This window comes from Ambystoma mexicanum, chromosome 8, assembly GCF_040938575.1.
Source record: "Ambystoma mexicanum isolate Mex_15411 chromosome 8, UKY_AmexF1_1, whole genome shotgun sequence".
Taxonomy (NCBI): Eukaryota; Metazoa; Chordata; class Amphibia; order Caudata; family Ambystomatidae; genus Ambystoma; species Ambystoma mexicanum.
The window spans coordinates 1367263712-1367285981 of NC_090929.1; the positions used below are offsets into that span (position 1 = coordinate 1367263712).

A 22270-nucleotide genomic window follows, 5' to 3' on the forward strand; every position below is an offset into this window, starting at 1 on the left:
ACGTGCTGAACCAATAGGTTTCTTCAGGCCCACTAGCCATGGCCTTCAGCCGTGGACACTGTACATGTTGCACCAATAGGTTTAAGACCATGGTCATTGGCCACGGCTTTCGCCCATGGCCAGTGTACATGCTGCACCAATTGGTTTCTTTGGGGTCCACCCGCCATGACCTTCAGGTGGACACTACTTATTACACAAATAGGTTTCTTTGGGGCCCACTAGCCATGGCCTTCAGCCATGACCACTGTATACGTTGCACCAATAGGTTTAAGGCCATGGCCATTGGCCACGGCATTCGACCATGGCCAGTCTACGTGCTGAACCAATAGGTTTCTTCAGGCCCACTAGCCATGGCCTTCAGCCGTGGACACTGTACATGTTGCACCAATAGGTTTAAGGCCATGGTCATTGGCCACGGCTTTCGCCCATGGCCAGTGTACATGCTGCACCAATTGGTTTCTTTGTGGCCCACTAGCCATGGCCCTTGATCATGGCCCATTGGGGCCCACTAGCCATGGCCTTTGGCCGTGACCTAGGTACATGTTCCACCAATAGGTTTCTTTAGGGCCAACTAGCCATGACCTTTGGCACAGAGACCCATTGCCCCGTGCCTGGGAGATGTGATCACTGCAGGTGTAGAATTACTTTTTGTAATTCACTCTCTCCCTCTTCCTGCATAATTCCCCCAATAAAGGCAACACACTACACATACAGTGGCATTGAACTACCCATGCCCACAGGATTCCCGCAGTATTCCCTGGATAAAACACAAAAATCAAAAACTCTTCCCAGTTCTCACAGGCACTCACTAAGGCCCCCCTCCTCTTTCTATGTGGCCCCGCACTCCCCTCATAGCTTTTTCCCTCCCTCGCCCTCTCCAGGACATTATCTCCCATCACTGTTTGGTTTCTGTGACACATTTTCTTCTCCAGGGTGTACTGGATTGAAATGCAAGTGCTGAATTTCAGGGGTTTTGTTGAATTAAATCAGATAAACTAAACTCTCACTTCTGGCTTTCTGTTGTGGTCACTGTACATGCTGCACCAATAGTTTTCTTTTGAGTCCACTAGCCAAGGCCATTGGCCATGGCCGATCATGTTGCATAGTTTCTTGAGGTCTCACTAGGTATGGCTTTTGGCCATGGCCTCTGTACATGTTGCAAGAATATCTTTCTTTTGGGACTACTTGCTATGGTCACTGGCCATGTCAGACCATTAATTTGTTACCAAACACCATTGCTCCCTGCCTGCCCATTATATGTAGGCACTGTAGATGGTAGACCCTTTTCCCTAACTCCTTATTCCCGTGATCATTTCACAGTAATACTTTCCAATTCCAATAACAGAAATTCCTGCAGTAGCGTAGCGGTTTGTGATACCTGCGATAACAGGAAAAGTTGATCAGAATTAAAGAGTCTTCCATGTTTTCAAAGGCACTTACCATGTGTACCCTTATTTTTTCCAGGTCCCCTCACTACACACAATTGCTTTTTCTCTCCCTACCCCTCTTCTGTTACCCCTATCAGTCATTACTTCGTGTTACGCACATTATTTTCTGAGCAAGTCTTGAAATTTTGCCGCTGTAATCACACAATCTTTCCTTGATAAACTGAAAATGTTCTACCCTTAAATGGCTCCCCAACTTCACATAGTGTCTTTTTTCCCACTGCAGACATCTAGCCTGATGCTATTGGTATTTATATAGAGGCTACGGCCAGGCCATCTAAGCACTGTTGTTCAAAGCACTCGGTGTCCCCTAGGAGTGACTACATAAACAGAAGAGTGTCGAGTAGTCTTTTTCTGATGTCGAGTACATTATCAGACTTTGTAAGGTCATGGGGGAGTTCATTCCGAAGTTTGGTCCAAAACTGCTCTGCAGTTTTCTCACTACGGCTGTTCAAAAACTGCACTTTTTCTCTATGGGAAAACCAATGGGAGTAGGCTGAAAACTGCACTTTTAGGTTTTCTTAATAACTTTTTAATTTTCTGACAAATTGCTGCAAACATTTCCAGTTTGGGGGGGTACCTTGACAAACCTTTAGTTTAGAAAATGTATCCAAATCCATCCAGCAAATCAAAAGGTATTAGCCTCTTTCAGTCTCTCTACTGCAAAGCATCAAGACCGATTAAACGGTTTTAAGTCACAGTTGGCACCCCGTTCTCTGTTGAATATTTTAAAAACTACTGGATAAATTCTAAAACCAGTCACGTAAATTAAGTCAATGCTTTGTGCCCTTATTGCTTCTTATTTGGTCTAAATCTACCAAGCGGTTTTCATGCTAAAGCTGCTCATAAACTGCACTTTTTCTCTATGGGAAAATGAATGGGCTGAAAAATGTGGTGTTTGCTTTCTTAATAACTTTTTCACTTTATAACGTATTGTTACCAAAATTTGCAGATTGGGGGGCCCTTGACAAAATCTTTGTTTTGAAAATGTAATCTAAATCCATCTAGCAATTCAAATGTTATTAGCAATATCATTTTGGAAAAGAATGGCTGCTTTTTCATTTCAGAAAAGACTCTCAGCCTCTTTGCTGCATTGCACCATGGGTGTAACGCTCACCTGATTCCCACGGAGGCGCTGGTCTTGGCAGGAAGGTGTCTGTGACCCGAAAAGTGATGTGCAGGACTCGATTTGCTTCTGGGGCCGAACCTCTTCGCACTGTGTGTCGAACTTGAAGAGTGAGATTTCTGCAGGTGAAAGAATATGGGGGTTAATGATCTGGGTTGTTGAATGTCCCTCTCTCTCTCTCTCTTCCTAGCTTCTCCGTAGAGCCCCCAGGTCAACGTGCTCACCTTAGATAGGTGAATGCTGGACTCTCCATCTGCGTCTGGTGCAGGGTGCCGTTGCCAGTTCCTTCACTGGTGAAACATAGGCCTCTTGACATCAGAGGATCGCTGCCGTCGTTAACTGCATGAGCGGTGAGTTTCCGGACACCTTTTTAGTCCTTATAGTCTTTAGGTGCGTGAGCACCTTAATATAGAACAGGACTCTGTATAATGCTTTTTTAATGCTTTTTCCTATTTATCTTGAGATAGGAGATGGTGTGAAGAGAGCCGAAGTTGGAGCCAGAGCCTTGGAATGAAGCGCTTGGAAATGCGTAAGTAAATGCAAGCGCTCTAACTGTCTCTTTTCCCTTGCAGCTGTGAGTTTGTGCTGAAGAGATGCTGGAAAACGCCGGAGTATTTGCAGGCGTTCTATTGTGGCGAGCGCGATGGACGTGAGTAAATACCTGTCTAATGTCTCTTCTTTTGTCTTTCAGATGCTGGGTTGAAGCGTTGAAGAAATCCGGAATTCGGGGAGTGCCGGTAAGTAATAACAATGCTTTTGTCTTCACAGGCGGAGGTGCAGCGTGAAGAAATGTTTGCTGCCGATGGATCAGGCGAGGAAAGCGCTGCATGTAAAGGTTGCCGTGCTAACCTGTTGTTTCTTGTCTTTGCAGGTGCTGCTGAATACTGGATACAGGAGTGGTAAGTATTGTTCTTGCAGGTTCAGGATCGGAAGGAAGAAAGGCTGGAACAGGCTCGGTGAGCGTTCTGCTGCAGATGCAGAATAACGCGAAGCACGTTTGTTCAATCGGGTGTGGTTTAAATAGCCTTGGAGTGATGAGGCGTCTTCCTCCACGGCCCCGCCTAGGTAAGAAAAGAGTTCCAGTTCCAGAAGAGTTCCCATGTTGTATCCAGGGAGTGGAGCTTGCCCCACCCAGGTAAGAAAGTAGTTCCTGTTCACAGAGGATTCCTATGTGGCTGGTAAGTAAGCAGCATGGTCTGCTGCAGGTAAGTCCACCCAAGCATCTTCATACATATTATGAGCCCGGCGCTTCCAGTGCCGGGACCGATGGCTTTGATGAGCCTGGTGCCACCGGCGCCAGGACAAGGTCCAAAAGGTCCCAGTGGGGACCGGCTGGTGCCTAAGATAACGGTTAGGGGCCTGCTTCCAAGGACGTTGGGCTGTTCCTGACTCCTTGGAAGCAGTGATGATGACAATGGGAGATATAGCTAAAATTTGGAAGAAGGGGGCACCCCCCCTTCTCCATCAAATATTTTACCAACTACTGTCCATAATAACCCCAGAACGCTGAGGGATATCGCGGCAATGCCTTGTGCCCAAGTTGTTTCATACTTGCTCCAATTCTGTCCAGCTGTTTTTGCTGTGCAGAAATGTGGACTTCAACTCCATGTAGAAATGAATGGGAGTAGGCCGAAAACAGTGTGGGTTTTTGCTTTTTTAAAAGCTTTTCTATTTTTTAACAAATCTCTCCCAACTTTGCAGTCTGTGGGTGCTTGTGAAAAACTTTTTGTTTCCAAAATATCAGCCAAATCCATCATGCAAGTCAAAAATGATTTCCAATTCAATTTTCCTCTGAAACTTGATGCTCAATTATAGTGTGGCGATCGCTGGTCTATAATATGATTTACTAAGCTAAAAAAAAAGAAAAGTAAAACTAAATTTACTAAGCTCAGAAAAAGGGTAGGTAAAACTTGCACCAAAACATGACTTGTGTTCTTTACTTAAGCCGCTCATTTAGCTTAGTAAATCAGCCCCATATGTGTGCACTGCTGGACCATAGGAGAACACAGCTTTACATAGACTGCTTGGAACAGGGCGGGGTATTAACAGTGATAGTGAATGTTTTAGAGCCAACTTGTTTCTGTACAGTGACTGTGATGACAGTGCATTTGTTTGGGGTTTGTGAAGTAGGGCAGATTCGATATTTAAAACATGGGGGAGGAATAATTGATGGCATATGAATCTGAGTCCTGAATGAGCAAATGGGTATGTGGGAATGGACTGAAAGAACCAGGGACTTTAGTCAGGCTCCTTCTCTAGGAGATGGTTGAGAAGATGGTGCAGCATGCCTGCTGGATTGATGCGATTCCAAGGACAGAGGCACAGTGTGGCGCATAACTACATGTTGCTTTTGAGCAAGCTGGCTCGCTGTCAGGACTACTCCATCTGGAATCACACTGCAGTGTTTCTAGCTGCAGTAAATGGACTACATGTGGGCAAACTGTGCAGTAATCGTACGGAGAATACATGCATTTTCATAATGTTATCTGAGATATACCAAAAGGAACAAAACCGCCAAGTGGTAAATATTGATTTTTGAAGATCTACTGTCAGATCCTAAATATTCTGAGAACTCAGAAGGAGAACAAGGCTGCCGCTAGCTCAGCAAAATAGAATAGCCAGCGAATACACAGCACAAAAGAAACCTCCCTGCTGAGAGTACTATGACTCGAGGTAAATTGAATATGACAGCGACTAGATAAGACTTTTATAACGGGGCAAAGCCATTCACAAAATGATACTCGTAATGTTCAAGGGTGTTATTAGCATTCATGAAATTAAGTTTAAATTGTCTGAATCACCTCTGTGCAGCAACACAGTGTAAAGAAACGTGTACTACAAGACATTTATTAGGGCCCAAATAGGTTACCTTCATAATTTTAAGGATTATTCACGACATAATTAATGTTACAGTTAAAGACCAATTTAAGATCTGAATGCAAGATCTGAATGCAAATGGCCTGCCAAATTCAATCTGCATGAAATTCTGAATGAATATTTTATAATTCATGCAACAAGATCAGTCCAAAATAGGTGATTCGAAAGTAAACTTAGAATAAATATTTCCAACACAACGTATAGTTTGCATGAGTCAGAGAACAACCAAAAATATCTAAAGACAGTGATCTTTGAAGTGTAATAAACTTAGAATTTGTTATAACTTCCTTTAACATTTAGCTAGCAAGATCTTGTCAAAGTAGTTTGTCAATTTCAATAAAACTAAACAAAATATGTCAAAAACCTTTCACAAGCTGTATGCTACTGCGGAGGGAAATTGTAGACAGTAATGACCAACCTAGATCAAGAAGTTTAAAAATTCATGATAGCAAGACATTTTATTCAACAATATCATGCGAAAATATATTCTTGGTTTTAGGGAAGCTACACACATGCCAAGTAGACTACTTATCCAGGCTTTACTTCTTGTGATTTGCTAAAGACCAAGACTGTGGCTTCTCGATAGCTTTGGAGACAAGTGTCACAATCAATTCTGCGGGCGGTTTAGTGCCGGGGCCTGCAACCTGTGACTCTCCAGATGTTTTGAACGTTGACTTCAATAATCCCTCACCATTGGCTAGGGAAGATGGCGTTGCAGTCCAAACCATCTGGAGAGTCAAGGTTTGCAGGTCCAGGATCTAGTGTCACTGATATTTCCAGGAGTAAAATAGCACCAGACAGTGACATTTTATTTCAAAATGAGCGCTCCCGAATTAAAATCTTTGTAAGGGAGAACGTATGCGTAAGATATGCATGCATAGGCTTAGATCGTTTATTAAACAAAAAATTATACAAATCACCGAAAGCATTATTATGCAATGCCATGCTACTATAGGAGAAAGGGATAAATAACTCATTCCTGGAGTGGCATCGACGTTCTAAACAAGGGATATATCGTGCTCCCGGCTACTCCGAGTGAAACAAATTAGTTTGCATTGCAAGCCATGTCTGATTGCTATAATCATCAATCATAACATGTTGCAAAGGTTGAGACAAAAACTGAAAAATAGGTCTGAAGGAGGGCTGGCATTCATTCGGCATGCATGCAATTCAGGTCCCTGGAAGCATAAAAACTCATTTCTGCTAACAGGGTTTTCATAGCATTTGAGGGAACATTACGCTCAAGTACTCTCCACTGGTCAGTGCACAGTAGATTAGAATCAAAGCTATTATGCTGCCATATCAGTCAGTGCCTGAGTAGCATTTAAAATGATTCTGACACAACTTCCTTATGCTCCCAACAGCAAGGCATCAATCAGCATTATAATCCGACTAGAAAGAAGGCTTTGCAGATATGCAACATAATGCCAAAATATGTATCCCAAGGATACCAGGCAAAAGCTGTCGGAAACATAATTAGTGCCACCAGATGGAAGAAAAATGTCAGGGAAACTAGAAGCACTGTAGATTTGCACGCAACCAATCAGGGGTGTGTTGGCGATCCTATTATTAAAATGTGTAATTTGTTCACTTAATTTGTACTATTATTTCTCATCGGATTTAATTCCCAACCACCCAACAATACACATTTAAAATATGGTTTGACTAACTCAGAAATGTTTTTAAAATAAAGTCTTGAATAGATTCCTGTATTCATTGTTTGTGGACCAATAAAACGTTGTGTGGTATGTTTTTAAAAGGATTGTTTTGTCTTAACGACCGACAATGACCTGTTATTAACCCTGAATATTGCGTCACAAATGAGATCATGGTTGGTGAACTGCGCAGAGTTTGTTATGATTTTTTTTTTTTACCATAAATACTACTCTTCGCAAGATTGCTAGTGCAGCATGTCTCTCAAAAGCAAGAGGGTAAATATCACATGCCGATATCCAGGGAGTGGGAGCATGCCGTTACTCGATGGGACAGTTTTATATTGTAAATTGCGTTCTCCAGCGTAACAAACACTGATACAGATGACGACCCGCGGCATGCATGGGTTTCCTTTTGCAAACACCATCAATGATCAGGCGGGTTTAAAAAAATTCAAGAAAAAAAATCTTTTGACCTGTAATGCAGGCATTTGATACACATGCCGCAATGCTTCAGTCACTCAAATACACAAAGCTGTAGACTGCACCATACTGATGATCCCCATTCATGGTGAAATGCACATGTAGTCTTCATCCTTGAGATCAGTCTGTCTTGGGTTCACCAAGCTATGTGTAAAACAGTGCTACAATAAAAAAGACAATTACTGCGCAATGAGATAAAAATACAAGCTTTTCAGCTAATATGCATATTCACCAGACAGTGCTTTGTGGGTCTGAAGAGAAGGTGAACTTCCATTGACCACTACTACGTATCATTGTGGTATGTGCAGCGTGTTAGATGAAATGGCCTTTTCTTCTTCCAAGTGTGCTGCTGATGTACTATGTTGCCATGTTGGGGCGATCTCTTTTACTTTCAGCCTATTGCTAAAGACATCCTTAGCCTTTGTGAAGGATAGAAGAATGTTCTGGAGAGAGGGTCCCAGGAATGGCCCCCCTCCTCCCCATGAACATGAAGGCCCGAAGAGTAAAGAATGCACATAGTCACTCATTATTCGGACAACCCCCAAGAGCACCAGTGACTGACAAGTATGCAGAGAGATATTTCCAACCTTATCCAGTGAATGTCTTTATGGATAAAAGTGCTTCAACAGTGGTCATGGATCCAAATGCCATGATGGACAACGTTGATTGAATGCCGGAAAACCCCTGTGCTGATGTCATTAGTGACACCACGACATAGCCGCGTTAGTCATGAAGTACACTTGCAACCCAACACAGCGTGAAGAACAAGCTTACACAGTTCTGTAGATAGAGGACAAGTACACACATATATATATATATATATAAACTGTCAACGCTTTTATTATTTTCTAATTTGCCAAGGGCAGAAACGCTGAATGCAAGGCAACAAAGAGATGCAGGGCAAGCTTGCAGATGCTTATGGCAACTAACCCTATGGAACTACAGGAGTACATAAGGAGCCTGGTAGGACAAAGTACGACTAACCTATAGAAAATATAGCACGATATAAGTGTGTAGAAATTGTAGTACAAGTCCAATGAAAATCACAGAAGACCTCAAGCCATAGGACAAATGGTGAGGGAAGCAGAACCAGGTTGCACAGAGCGGGAAGGCCAGAGCTCACAGCCAAGGTCAGAGATAAACAGCAAATTCTAAACCTCAAATGACAAGGGACCAGCTGCAGAAAAGCAGAATACATCCTCATATTTTCAGACCCAGAGAGCTCGATTTTGTGGTCCAAAACCACGTGAACCGGACGAGCAAGATAAAGGGTATTCACCCGCAGTGGAAAGACGAACAGTTCTCAGCAACCCAGACGAAAAGTGAAACATGAACAAGTAAAAAATGTTGCAACATGGAGAGCACTCCATTAGGCAAAAGTGGTGGTGTTACCAGATATATTGGGAACACACAGTCATTTCACATCACCTTGAAGAGGTGCACAGAGGGCTGAGAACCGAACTAGGACCCAGGCCAGAGGAAACCAGTTCCAGCCAATCGGGGAACAAAAACCCAGGGGGCAAGGGCCAATGGTAATCCTGAGACCCTGCAACAATGTAATAGATAGTTTCTTGCGGAAGGCGCAGGCCATACACATGACAAGGGATGACCAATAGAGTAAGATGTATATGGGCAATCTATAGGATCTACCACTCCGAGCACCCAATGGGTACGTGTGATAGGTTTTTGGGGGAGGGCCTAGGTGCTGACGCACGTTTGTTGGAATTGGTGACTCTGGAGATTTGCAAATGTCCTGTATGATCCCCGTCAGTTTTTGTAATAAACAACAATACTAACTTGCCCATGGCCGAGTTATGATATATGATATGATATGATATGGCATTTGTAACGCGCCTATACACAAGGGTTTCAAGTGTTTCAAGGCGCGATGAGGCAGGGAGGGGGGAACAGGGGAAGACAGACAACGATCCTACTAGGCCAGGTGTCATTCAGATCGCGCAAGTGCAGGGGTAGGGGGAAGGGAGAAAGTGCAAGGGGAGGGGAGGGGGGAAGTGCAGTACAAGGTAAGTAGAATAAAATAAATAAGGGCCAGCTGGTGGCAAGTGCAAGGTAAGTGCAGACAAGTGCTGGGAACGGGGGCTGTAGGGGTACATAGACAGTCCCGCAGTGCAGGGGTTGCCAGGGAGGCAGTGCAACTGGAGAGTGGCTGGGCCCAGGACCGAGGTCGGCGAGAGTGGCCCAGTTGCAGATTCGGTGCAGATTCAGCAAATAATTAGCAGGGGAGAGAGAAAGCAGAAGCAAAGAGGAAGGTTTTGAGGTGCTTCCGGAACCGTAGATGGTTCTCAAGTTTCAGAGAGGCAGGAAGGCTGTTCCAGAGGGAGGCCCCTGCCGTGGAGAGAGATCTACCCCCAGCTCGTTGCTTCGAGAAGCGGCTGACCCTGAGGGAGTTGGAGACGGATGAGCGAAGGGCTCGGGAAGGAAGATATTTAGGAAGAGAGAGTTGAAGGTATTTAGGCCCCAGGCCCCCGAAAGCCTTGTGGACAATGCAGAGGGTTTTGAACTTTATCCTCGCAGCCACTGGGAGCCAGTGCAGAGACTTCAGTCCTGGAGAGATACGGTCCCTGGGCTTGAGGCCAAGGACAAGTCTCGCAGTTCTGTTCTGGATGAGTTGCAGAAGGCGGAGAGTGGAGGCAGGCAGATTAAGATAGAGGCTGTTACAGTAGTCCAGCTTTGAGAGAACCAGGGCTCGTGAGACAGTGAGCTTCTGGGGGAAGGAGAGGAAGGGAAGAATACCTCTGAGGAGGTGCAGCTGATAGTGTGACTTCTTAGAGACGTCAGATATATGAGGAGAGAAGGAGAGTGTGGAGTCGAAGATAACCCTGAGGTTTTTTGCCGTGCAGGTAGGAGCAGGAAGAGGGCCAAGAGAGGCCGGCCAGAGAGCTGCAGGGAAGGAGGGAGTGGGTGTGCCGATGAGTAGAATCTCAGTCTTACTGGCATTAAGGTAGAGGTCATTGGCGGCACACCATTCCTGGATAGCAGACAGACAGTGAGAGATGAGGGAAGGAGAGGAGGAGGCCGAGGGTAGCCTGAAAATGAGCTGGGTATTATCTGCATAGCACTGAAAGTTGGGGCAGAGAGCGGTGATGCGGTGGGCAAGGAGTGCCAGATACTGGTTGAACAGCCAGGGAGAGAGGTTAGATCCCTGGGGGACACCACAAAAGATGTCAGAGAGGAAGGACCCCAGTTGGACCTGGGAGGGTCGATGGAGAGGAAAGAGGTCAGCCACGCCAGAGCCTGACCAGTGATACCCAGGTTATCACGGAGACGGTTGAGCAGGATGGCATGGTTGACAGTGTGAAAGGCAGAAGAGAGATCGAGCAGAAAGAGAACACACGGAGTGGTGGAGTCAAGGTTCAAGAGTAGGTCCTCACGGATGTTCAGGAGAGCAGTTTCCGTGCTTCTGGCAGCTCTGAAGCCAGATTGATGGTCATGAAGACTGCCAACAGATTCAGCATGGAGGTTAAGCTGGGAGATGGCCAGTTTCTCCAGGAGCTTGCCCAGGAAGGGAGTGATGGAGATTGGGCGATAGTTAGCCGGGCATGAGGGGTCAGAAGAGGGTTTCTTAAGAGGGTGCACAAGGGAGTGCTTAAGGGGGGATGGGAAGACTCCAGAGGCGAAGGAGTGGTTGCAAAAGTCAGCCAGGGCAGGAGCCAGGGAGTCGATGTGGTCCTTGATAGTTTTGGAGGAACAGGGGTGAACCTGTTTAGACGAGACTTTCATAGATCGAACTTGTCTGGAAACCTCGTCAGCAGAAAAAAGGGGAAAGGCAAAGAAGGAGGGAGGAGGGGTGGCTGTAGAAGGCCCAGAGGAAGAACCAGGAAGAGAGGGAGGGATGTGATAGGAGGAGAGTGAGGACAGGATGTCCTGAGTTTTAGAGATGAAGTGAGAGGCCAGTGCAGAGGGCCTGGGAGGGGACAGGAGAGGAGAGACTGCAGCAGGGTTGGCAAGCTCCTTGCAGATTTTAAAGAGTTCGGCCGAGTTGTTAGATGCCGCAGAGATGCAGGCTCGGATAAGGGCTCTCTTCTTGGAGAGAACGGAGAGACGGTATTGCCTTTGGAGCAGGCGGCAGGCCAGTTTGTCAAAGGATGAACATGAAGCACGCCATTTCCTCTCTGCCACCCTGCACTTGCGTTTAAGGGTGACCAGCTCCGAGTCATACCAGGAGTTACATTTGGCTTTGGGCTTCAGGTGGATTCTCATGACAGGGGCAAGGGTATCAGATATAGCAGAGTGGAGCATGGAGAGGGCAGTGTCAGGGTGGGAGTCAGCCGAAGGGGGAGAGGGGGTGCGAAGGTGGCAACGAAAGCCTCAACTGACACGTGCTTCATGGGTCGGATGACCGAGAAGGTGGGTGGCAGTGATGAGGGTGGCTTTGCCTGTGGGGTAGGGAGGGTGAGGTGGGAGGATAGGAGAAATGATGTTCTACATTTCTTCTGGGGAAAGGGTTGTTGGGCCTTTGGGAGCGGATCTGGTGAGTTTGTAGCAATCCCGAGACCTCTGGCACACCAAAAACCTCGCCAACAGTTCAATTGACTAACATGGTAGGATTCTGACTTTTCAAAGTGTCTATTGTCTGGATACGCCCTTATTTTCACAAAGATCTAAGAAGGCACTCAAAAATGATCTATTATTTCACCTTTAGCAGAGGCTCTAAAAATATAGATTTTGGTCACTTTTATTGGAATATAAAACATATGATGTGACAATTGCACTATGAATTAGCTTTCAAAGATTCATAGACCAACAGATTTTTTTAAAAATGTATTGCCATTTCAACAATACAGTAACAAAAACTGTACCCAACCCCCCTAAGGTTCTTAATCCGCCACCACTCCCACCCCCACCTGTTGAGCTACACAAAAGTCTTAGTTTTAATATTTGTGCCACAGCCTTATGTTTTCATAAATCGGCTAATCCTACAATACCCATTATGTATCGTTTTGAGGGCAAAATTGAACATAGGAAGTCATCATGTAAAAATGTCACAACTTCTTTCCAGTGTTCCGTAAATGCAGAAAGTTCCCCTGCAGGTAACATGACATCCACTCTAGTGACAAAAAATTCCAGGCTTTAGCAAACCACTCCGAGATGTGGGGAGGATCACATTTCTTCCAGTTCTGGGCTATCACTAAAAGTGCCGCTAGTTGATAAATTGAATAAACTTTCTGGGAGGATTTCGAACGTTGTTGTCACCTCACCCCAATATATTGCCAGTCCAGACAATTCGACCATATGTGCATCCAGTTCCCCACCGAACCACATCTCCTCCAACATTCATTAGATATAGTAGGGTTCATCTGATTTAAACAGGCTGGGGTGTAATGCCACTGCACCATGAGTTTATACCAAAACGCTCTGATTTGAATCGCTCTGGAGAGCTTGGGTATTATTTTCCATAACACTTCCCAATTCTAGTCCAATATCTCTTCCCCCAATATTTCCAACCAATGTTTTTTTGCAGCTGAACAGCCCTTTTGGGGTCCTCTCCCCCATTATGTTATATAAATTGGAAATAATAGCCTTGCTCCATGGATTGGTTGACATATTGTTCTCAAATGGTGTTAATTCCCTCACCGCGGCTGCTTTGATTGGAGGGGCTAGAGTCCAGTGTCTAACCTGTGTCTAACCTGGAAATATCTGAACCTACATTTTTCTCTTGTTTACATTATATGAATGTTTTAGTCTCTGCTCCCAGGAGCATATCTCTCAGCTTTTCACACCCGACCTCCTTCCACAGCTTGGTTCTAAGCTAGGGGTGAACTGGGGTTAAATAAATAGGAGTCAAAAGGGACGGAAACGTTGTGAGGCCATATTTCCTAACTACCATATCCCATGTTTCTTCCACCAAATTCATGATTTCGCTTGCATGTATATTGGCAGGGTGATCCTGCTTCGGTAACCATAATAAATCCCTGGGTCTATGTGCCCCCAACGCTTGTTCCATTTGCACCCATCCTTTCACGCGTGCTCCCGTGGACCATTCCCTCATGACCCTGATTTGAGCAGCGCGATAGTATGTCAGAAAGTTGGGAAGACCCATCCCTCCTTTAGCTGTTGGGAGCATTAGCATAGTTAAAAGCTACCTGGGGGTTTTGCTGTTCCACACAAAAGACAAAACAGCCCTATGTATTTTATGGAAGAACGATAGGGGAACTTTGATAGGTAACGCTTGAAAAAGATAGAGTGCCTTAGGGAGAGTTACCATTTTGACAGAATGAATTCTACCCAGCCAGGAAATCATCTGAGGGTACCATTTCTTAAGTTGAGATTCAATTTCTTTCAATAGGGGGGTGGGCAGCATAAAAGCCTTGTAATATCGAGGCAATTTTCATGCCCAGTAAACTAATCCCCTCTTGCGCCCATCCAAGTTCAGTGTGTGCTCGAAGTTCTAAGATTTCCAGAGGTGAAAGTGATCCATTTAATATTTCCAAATTCTTTCCATTTATTTTTAGTCCTGCCACCCCCTCAGAATTGTTTAAAGGCATGTGCAGCTACTTGTAATATATTTGACGGTTCTGCTGCAGTAAGCAGCATATAATCAGCAAAAGCCATAATCTTGTGATTGGAGCCTCCAAACGGGATACATTATATCTTGTCTGTCGAATTTTAGCTAAAAGGGTTCCCAGATGCAATGCATACAACATAGGCAAAAGCGGGCACCCTTGCTTAGTACCCCGCTGAAGGGAAATGTGAGAGGAAAGATGGCTGTTTATTAAGAGTCTCGTGGAAGGAGTTTTATAAATTGCCATTATGTAGTTTGGTCCGAATCCCAGTTTATCTAGTGTCAGAAAAAGAAATGACCACTCCTCTCGATCGAATGCTTTTTCCGTATCTATGGAAACGAGGACTGCTGGAATCTGTTTCTTGTTGACTTTCTCCAAAATGTGGCAGACTCTGCGTAGGTTATCGTGAATTTGCCTTGACTTAATAAACCCTGATTGGTCTGTATGTTCTAGTAAGGGTAAAAGGTCAACTATCCGATGGGCTACTACTTGGGTGAACATTTTGGCATCTAAATTGATTAGTGCAATTGGGTCTGCCTACTGCCACTCTGAAAGCATTTTGCATCTGTGGCCCTGTGTCAGTTTCCATTTTATTCAAAATTTGTGACAATTCCTCCTCCAATTCTTATTCCAATAATGTTTGATGTTTGCACCTATTGGCTTCTGCAGCTATGAGAACACCCCTTAAGGGGGCTTTAAACGCATCCCAAGTAACATTCTGTGAGGTCTCCACATCTATGTTCAAATAAAAAAATGATCCAATTGGTCCAGCTAGTTCATCCGTGATAACTTGGTCTTGCAGTAGGATTGACAGGAATCTCCAGGACGAAAGCCTTGGTTTATCTTTTGTCAGCTTTAGCCTTAGTGTGAAAGGGGCATGATCAAATATAGTAATTGTGTGTGTCATGATTTGTGGAATAGTTCCCAAAAGTGGAGTAGCGATCCAGGGGTAATCTATATGGGAAAAGGGTCTGTGTACATGTGAATAAAAGCTGTATCCTTTTTCGTCACCTTTGAGAGTGAGCCAGATATCCACTAGGGAAAGGTCTGCAAATATTTACTGTAATCCACCCGAGGGGGGAGGCGGTGCCCAACGGGTTACCCCACTTCTGTCCCGTGTTGGATCTCATGCCAAATTGAAGTCACCTAGTATTAACAATTCGCCTTCCAAAAAAGACGCGAAAAAGCACATCACGTGTTTCAGAAAGCCATCTTGGCCTGTGATCGGGGAGTATATTGAGGCCACTGTTAAATTGACGGAATCCATCTTTAGATTTGCAAATACGTATCTGCCTTCCTTATGTGTTTTTGTGCGAATGACTTGGATCCCGTACACTTCCCGAATTGCAATTAGTGCGCCTACTAATTACTCGCTACGCATGCTTGAATGATTGTCGGGTATTGACATAGGTGAAGTTTCCCCTTGTCAGCTCTGTAAATATTTTTTCTTTGGAGTGCCACCAAAGCCAGTTGGTGCTGCCTCAAGACTGACTCCACCTTCCTACATTTCTGTGGTGTCTTAAGCCCCCTGACGTTCCATGACAAAAACTTTTACTTTAACTATTATGTCCCATACACTATGGATTGATCAAATGTGGCATAATACTAACAGAATATTGAAACATTCCAGTGCCTTGAAGGCTTACCACCCCACCAATATACCCCCCTTTTGTTGCTACAGACATGATTGCACAACAGTGATTCATAGTGACCCACACCCACCTCTTGATCGATCCTCCCCCAAAATGTTACCTGGTGCAAATCACAGGTACTAACCGGTTCCGGGAAGAATTCACCCGGCTGTGACCCATCTTTAGTAAAAGCGTAAAATGGGGGAATTCCTAGCTCTCCCATCTTTTTCTCCAAACAGATAGATTCAAAAGATTAGTGTTATTTCTGTTGGGGGAAGTTCTCCTTCACACAGGATTGACTATAATATTATGATGTTGCCTTAGGAGTCAGGCCTCTTAGTCGGGATCACCAGTCTTCCTTTTTCAGATCTCTACGGTTCTTTCTTTGTCAAGTGCCACTTTCCCCCGTAGGGTCTGCTTCTATTTGTAATAGAGACATTCATGACTCACACAACGTGATTCTTTGTTGGCTGCATTCTAGGTTGAATAATGGTCCAAAATGAAATGTCCATCTATATTTTATGCCTCTAGCTTGGAGGGTGCACACAATATCTTGCATGTCACAGCGTTTCTGGAAGGTTATCCTGGAGAGATTGTGATATAATTGAATCTCTGCCTCATTGTATGTGATCGTCGCAGTAGCTCTTGCCTCCTTAAGAATACGTTCTTTTTGTGGGTATAGGGTACATGCAGCTAGAACATCTCGGGTCCGGTGCCTGGTTCCAGTCATTTGGGACCAACCGTATGAACTCCGTTCAACGGAATTTCAATAGGTTCCTCACCGGCGATAAGATTTGCAAACATACGGCCGATTGCTTCTTTCAGTTCTGAATCTAGTATAGATTCCAGAAGGTTCCTTATCCAAATATGATATTGTCACGATCCGTTCTTGAGATTCTCATATCGTAAATTCAAGATTGTGCGTTGCCCTGGACAACTCTTCCAATGCAACATATGTCTGTTTACGGTCTTCTGCTAGAGTTTGTATAGCCTGTTCGTTCGTGTCCACTCTTTTTGCTAAAGATGCAATTTCCTTAGTTACTTCGGCAAGTGACTCTCTGATTTCTGCTGTGAACATTGAAAACTGCAGTTGAAAGTTTGAGGAAAACCGATCTTGAAACTCCTGGAAGCTCTTGGTGAAGTCTTCTTCGGAGGCCTCCATGTCGAAGGATTAACGTTACGCACCATGTGATAATTACTGCTTGAGTGTAGGCACAAACCCCAAGAGGTGTTTGTTACTGGCCCAAAGCTTTTCCAGTGACTTATGGTGTTTCTGTTGGGACGGGGGCTGCCCGGTTTGACTCTGCTTATCTTTGCTTCCTGACATATGTCCTTTGCCTACATTTTTCCCTGGGAGCGTCTTGATTATTGCTGGATTCTCTGTGCGTGTCGTGACCCTGTCGGCAATCTGGTACCGTGACTTTGGTGCCAGTGGAATTCTGTAGCCTGGTGTTATGCTGTGGATGCACACAGTGTTTGGTGGCTCTATGTCAATGAAGTGTGCACCTATATGGTCATTAGCCCAGCTTGTGCTGAATCCAGGTGTTCTAGATCCTGTTATGCATTGCTTGGAGCCAAAAGTACTAGGGATCTCCCATGTTGTTATGGTTCAGTATACTTCCCCACTCTCTCCTGGTCTCTGCTACTGATATCTAATTGTAATATGGCCTCCTTTTGTGTGCGTAATAACATCTTTCCTTGTGTATACAGGAACTAAGCTCACCTTTTTGATGGTTCATGTAAAAGGCATAATCCAGGCAGCATCTGAGTGCCTCAGAGAGGGGGGGGGGGGGGGGGGGAGGAGTTGCTTCCAGCGCTCTTGTTTATTTGGATTGCCTCTCTTATTGCCCCAATTCCCTTGATGTTCTATCAGGGTCCCACTGGAGCATCCACCTTGATGCGTGGCACAAAGAAAAACGGCTTTGCCAGACTGTTTCCAGGTGGCAGGCGTGGCCAATGCATGGAGCTGCTTGTTTCAGGTTTCTGTTAGCGGATTCTCACGGTTCCGTGTTTGTGTGTGAGAGAGCGAGGCAACAAGCTTCAACCACCATGTTCAAAATAACTGTCAGGCTGGGCTCAAGATTGGTGCGTGTGCGCTATGATGGGGATCGGCAGAGAAGAATGTCCTTATACTTCTACTTCACATGGGCCCTTCTCCGTATTGACTATGCCAATGTTGTCCTTCCTGCTCATCAACATAATGGTGCAGTCTTCGAGTGAGTGCTGTTATTGGTTGAGGGGGGGGTGTGAGAGAGAGAGAGAGAGAGCGAGCGAGAGAGAGCGAGATTACATCATGTACGCTTGTCCTGCTCACTACACTGAATGGGAGAGAGAAGGTTGATGGATGATATGTGCCTGTCAACCTGGAGAATGTTGGAATTCTGCGTGGGTGTTTTGAATGACCTTTCTTTGTTGAGTGTCAGTTGCAAGATGCTCTGGGAGAGTGAGGTTGAGGCCAGATGTCCCTTTTGTCTTAAATGTACTTAAAGGCTTGAGCCAATGATTTATCCAGCAACCCAAGGAATAAAGCCTTACTTTAACTCACTCACTCACGGCCTGCAGCCTCTACTTCATGCAGATGAGACTTTTGAAATGCAACACGTCCACCTCTGCATTCTCCCTCGGACCAATGCCTCTGCAACCTTCATGTTCTCTCTGGCTAAGAGTTTGGCCACGTCTTCCTAAAATGGTCCGGTGTGAACCCCCTCACACTCCCCCCCTAGTCAAAGCATCTTCTTTTTGCTATCCTGACAGGATCAGGCTTCCTCTGCCTACAAACACCTGACAGGATCAGGCTTCCTCTGCCTACAAACACCTGACAGGATCAGGCTTCCTCTGCCTACAAACACCTGACAGGATCAGGCTTCAAACACCTGACAGGATCAGGCTTCCTCTGCCTACAAACACCTGACAGGATCAGGCTTCAAACACCTGACAGGATCAGGCTTCCTCTGCCTACAAACACCTGACAGGATCAGGCTTCCTCTGCCTACAAACACCTGACAGGATCAGGCTTCCTCTGCCTACAAACACCTGACAGGATCAGGCTTCAAACACCTGACAGGATCAGGCTTCCTCTGCCTACAAACACCTGACAGGATCAGGCTTCCTCTGCCTACAAACACCTGACAGGATCAGGCTTCCTCTGCCTACAAACACCTGACAGGATCAGGCTTCCTCTGCCTACAAACACCTGACAGGATCAGGCTTCAAACACCTGACAGGATCAGGCTTCAAACACCTGACAGGATCAGGCTTCAAACACCTGACAGGATCAGGCTTCCTCTGCCTACAAACACCTGACAGGATCAGGCTTCCTCTGCCTACAAACACCTGACAGGATCAGGCTTCCTCTGCCTACAAACACCTGACAGGATCAGGCTTCAAACACCTGACAGGATCAGGCTTCCTCTGCCTACAAACACTTTTCTATCAGTTGAGGGCATCCCCCTCCTTTTCAATGCAATTCACCTCTACTTCCAAGTTGTCTCTACTCTCCTCTCCACACAGTACTATCCCGTAGCCCCGCCCAACTGGTGCATTCCTGGTTACCGCTCTTTTGGCCTAAGCCTTGCCCCCCTGGTGCCAGCCTGGTTGCGGCTCTCTTTCCCTACTTAAGCAGTCCTCCAGCCTCTCTTCCTTTGCAGATGGGCAGCAGGTGCAAGTGGATCTAGGTCACCTGGCCTAAGCTCCGCCCACCCGATGCCTTCCTTCATCCTTCAAAGTGGGATGCTGATCCACAGATGAAAAATAGGAAACAGAGAAAGCCAGTTTGGTGCCTTTGCCCACCAATGAAAAGGAAGCGCCACCACATATTCAGCAGCATTTCCCATCAAATAAGGTTCCACAAACGGCCATGGTAGTGTGGAAAATAGACAATAGAGTGAAAGGAAAGGAAGGGGGGGCAAGAGCAAATGAGGAGGGCAGAATAGAAATGGTCTGGGCAACTTAGGGTGCTAGAGGGTAAAACGCACATGTCGTCAGGGATTCTGAAAGCATTAAATTTGTGTTAACTCTTGATAAGTGACCTTCAGGTGAACCATAGTTGCCATTCTATTAAGAGCAAGCAATGGCAATGCAAACAATTTTGACTTTTGCGTCGGCGTGGGTCAGGCATTTGCCAGGCACTGCCATCATGTTATTATCTGGCCATTAATGGTAGCTGCTGCAACGTGGTGCGCGTGCCTGGGCGTATAGTAGTGCCTGTAAAATACCTACACACGCCAGATCTGTTGGCTTTGCGGATGCTTGTTTTTAACAAGACTTCAGTCACGTGGACACATACTGCTGATAATTCAAGCCCCTGAAGGCCCACTTGGTTCAAGCATGTATATTACACGAGTAGCACATTCCCAGCTCCCATTGAGGAATGAACTCTCAGAACACTGCTTTGACATGGCACTGGTAGACACTTTGAATACTCAGTTTGATGTTGCAGCTTGGTAAAGCAACTTGAAAACGATCCCAGCAGGATGCACTTTGGGCAGGGAGGGGCATGAAGTGGGTGGGAAAGGCTATACAGATAAGCTTACCCACAGGCATTCAATGCGTGGGTAAATTACCAAACACCACCACCTACAATGTTTATGACCCTTTTCATATCCCATCTCCCTCCTAGCTGTCTTCCTAATGCAATCGTTTCGGCCTATAGGTGGCGCTAGCCACCCAATAGCCAAAACTAAAAAAGGGCACAAGTGGGCCAACGATAATCGTGATTTATAATAATTTAAGGAAAGGGCAAGAAAAAAAGAACGCCAGTTCCTTCGTTTTGTTGCTCTTGCTTCCCAGCTTTACTCGTCTTCTCACTGCGACTTCTGCAGTGTACATCGACTCGAATTTGCGGCCAAATGTTTTGAGGGCCTGCTCGGCTGGCGTAAAGCATCTCCCATCTTTTTCAGGAACAAGATGTTAAGCAGGAATGCCTTTGAGGGTGGAATCCTACTCCTCTCTCTCTTTCTTTTCTAGGACGAATGCACTCTGGGAAATCCTGTCCGTAAGGCTGCCTTGCCAAAGTTCTACTGGCTGGCGGCTCAGTGCATCAAGCAGAAGCAGCACTGCCGCACTTACTGTGAATAACCTGCCACGAGTTCCACTACGAAGCTCCTGGCAGCACTGAAGCCTGTGCAAGGGCTGGCTTCAAGCTGCGGTTCTATGGCATGAATCAAGAACAGTTAAAATAAGAAAATATATTGCTTGATCGATCTTTCTTTTTCCTCGCTTACATTGCGACACATTTTTTTGCAGCTAATTTGACAATAAGCCCCACAAAAATTCCTTGGGGAGAGGGGAAAGGTTGCCAATACAAAAAGTAAGTTTGCCTCACCCACACTAAGCCTATGAAGGTACCCCACATTTAAAATCTTAGCAACACCTTGGCAGTTTTGGTCTAGTTGCCTTCCTCTGCCTCCCACCCCCCGCTTGCATACGTCACAGTGTGTTAGCAGCAACCTAGGACTGCCAAGTGAAAAGCAATATTGAGGCTTTTCAGGAAGGACATTTGAACATTTAAAACATTGACGTTTAGTTCGTTGGGGAACAATACAATGAACGTATGTAACTTTTTTTTAGATCTAGTAAGCTCTGTGCATTGCCTTTAAAAATGAATGATACAGCTCTCCTTGTACATCTTCCCTTCCCGGTTCACAGTTTCCATTTTCAAGTCACCACTAGATGGCGTGCCCTCCCTTAGTAATCAGGAAGGGGCAGGCAAATGCTGCACAGTCTGCGTGCAGTTCGGGAGGTGACTTCGTGGTGGAAGCAGCTATTGTATTTGTGCTCGAACCGTACCTCGGGGGTTTCTTCAAATAAAACAAGTTCCTATTGTCAAAGTCCTCACCGGCGCCCGGAGTCCGGAAGTGCAGAGACGGCCGGAGGAATCCTGCAGCAGATGCCCTGCTACGGCGGACCGTGTACTGGCCAGCGCGTGGAGCAGGGCAGGCAGAGGGATGCATCGCAGGGGAGCTGCACGCGCATTCACCTGCCACTTCTGAGGACCGACACGGTAAGCTTTGCTCCCAGACGCCGCAGGATGGGCGCTGTGCACGAGCGCCCGGAGCCCGGCCCAAGGCACTTGCTGGCAGTGCTCTCCTCCCGGCAGGGTTAGACACGCAGGCGGGAAAAGTGTTCATGCAAATCAACTGGTTGGCAGGAGTTTTATGGAATGCACTTCACGACAGATGCGGACTGGCCCCTTGCAACTTTGATGCCAGGCCAGTCAGGACGTTTGATGCATTCATGTGTGCCCGAGTTATGATTGCAGGCCATTCTGAATCCACCAGACAACTGCATCCCCGCGAAAAGCCATCACAAAAAGCGTCCGGCGCTGGCGTCTCGCAAACTGGGCATCCCTGCACCCAGCAACGCGCCTCCAAGGCCGAGAAAGGGCCACGGTGCAAGCGGGTGGCGGTGGGGTCTCGGGCATATGCAGCGCGGGCACTGATGCGCCCAACCTCCACACCGGCATCTTCCTGCCAGGCTCCCCATTTAAAGCCTACACTCCCGAAATTATGTTTACTTTTGTGAAAATGTACAG

At 45.9% G+C, this 22270-nt stretch overlaps 2 protein-coding genes across 4 annotated transcripts in view; one reads left to right on the forward strand and one right to left on the reverse strand.

Moving 5' to 3' along the window:
• The window catches only part of DOCK1 (dedicator of cytokinesis 1), a 2312292-nt gene that overhangs the window by 1109053 nt on the left and 1180969 nt on the right, over positions 1-22270 (reverse strand). The gene's annotated exons all lie outside the window — the stretch shown is intronic.
• INSYN2A (inhibitory synaptic factor 2A) overlaps positions 21475-22270 on the forward strand; it is a 232177-nt gene continuing 231381 nt past the window's right edge. For both annotated transcript variants that reach the window (XM_069611485.1, XM_069611486.1), the window contains exon 1: positions 21475-21739. The gene's annotated coding sequence lies outside the window, so the exon portion shown is untranslated. The remainder of the gene's footprint in view (positions 21740-22270) is intronic.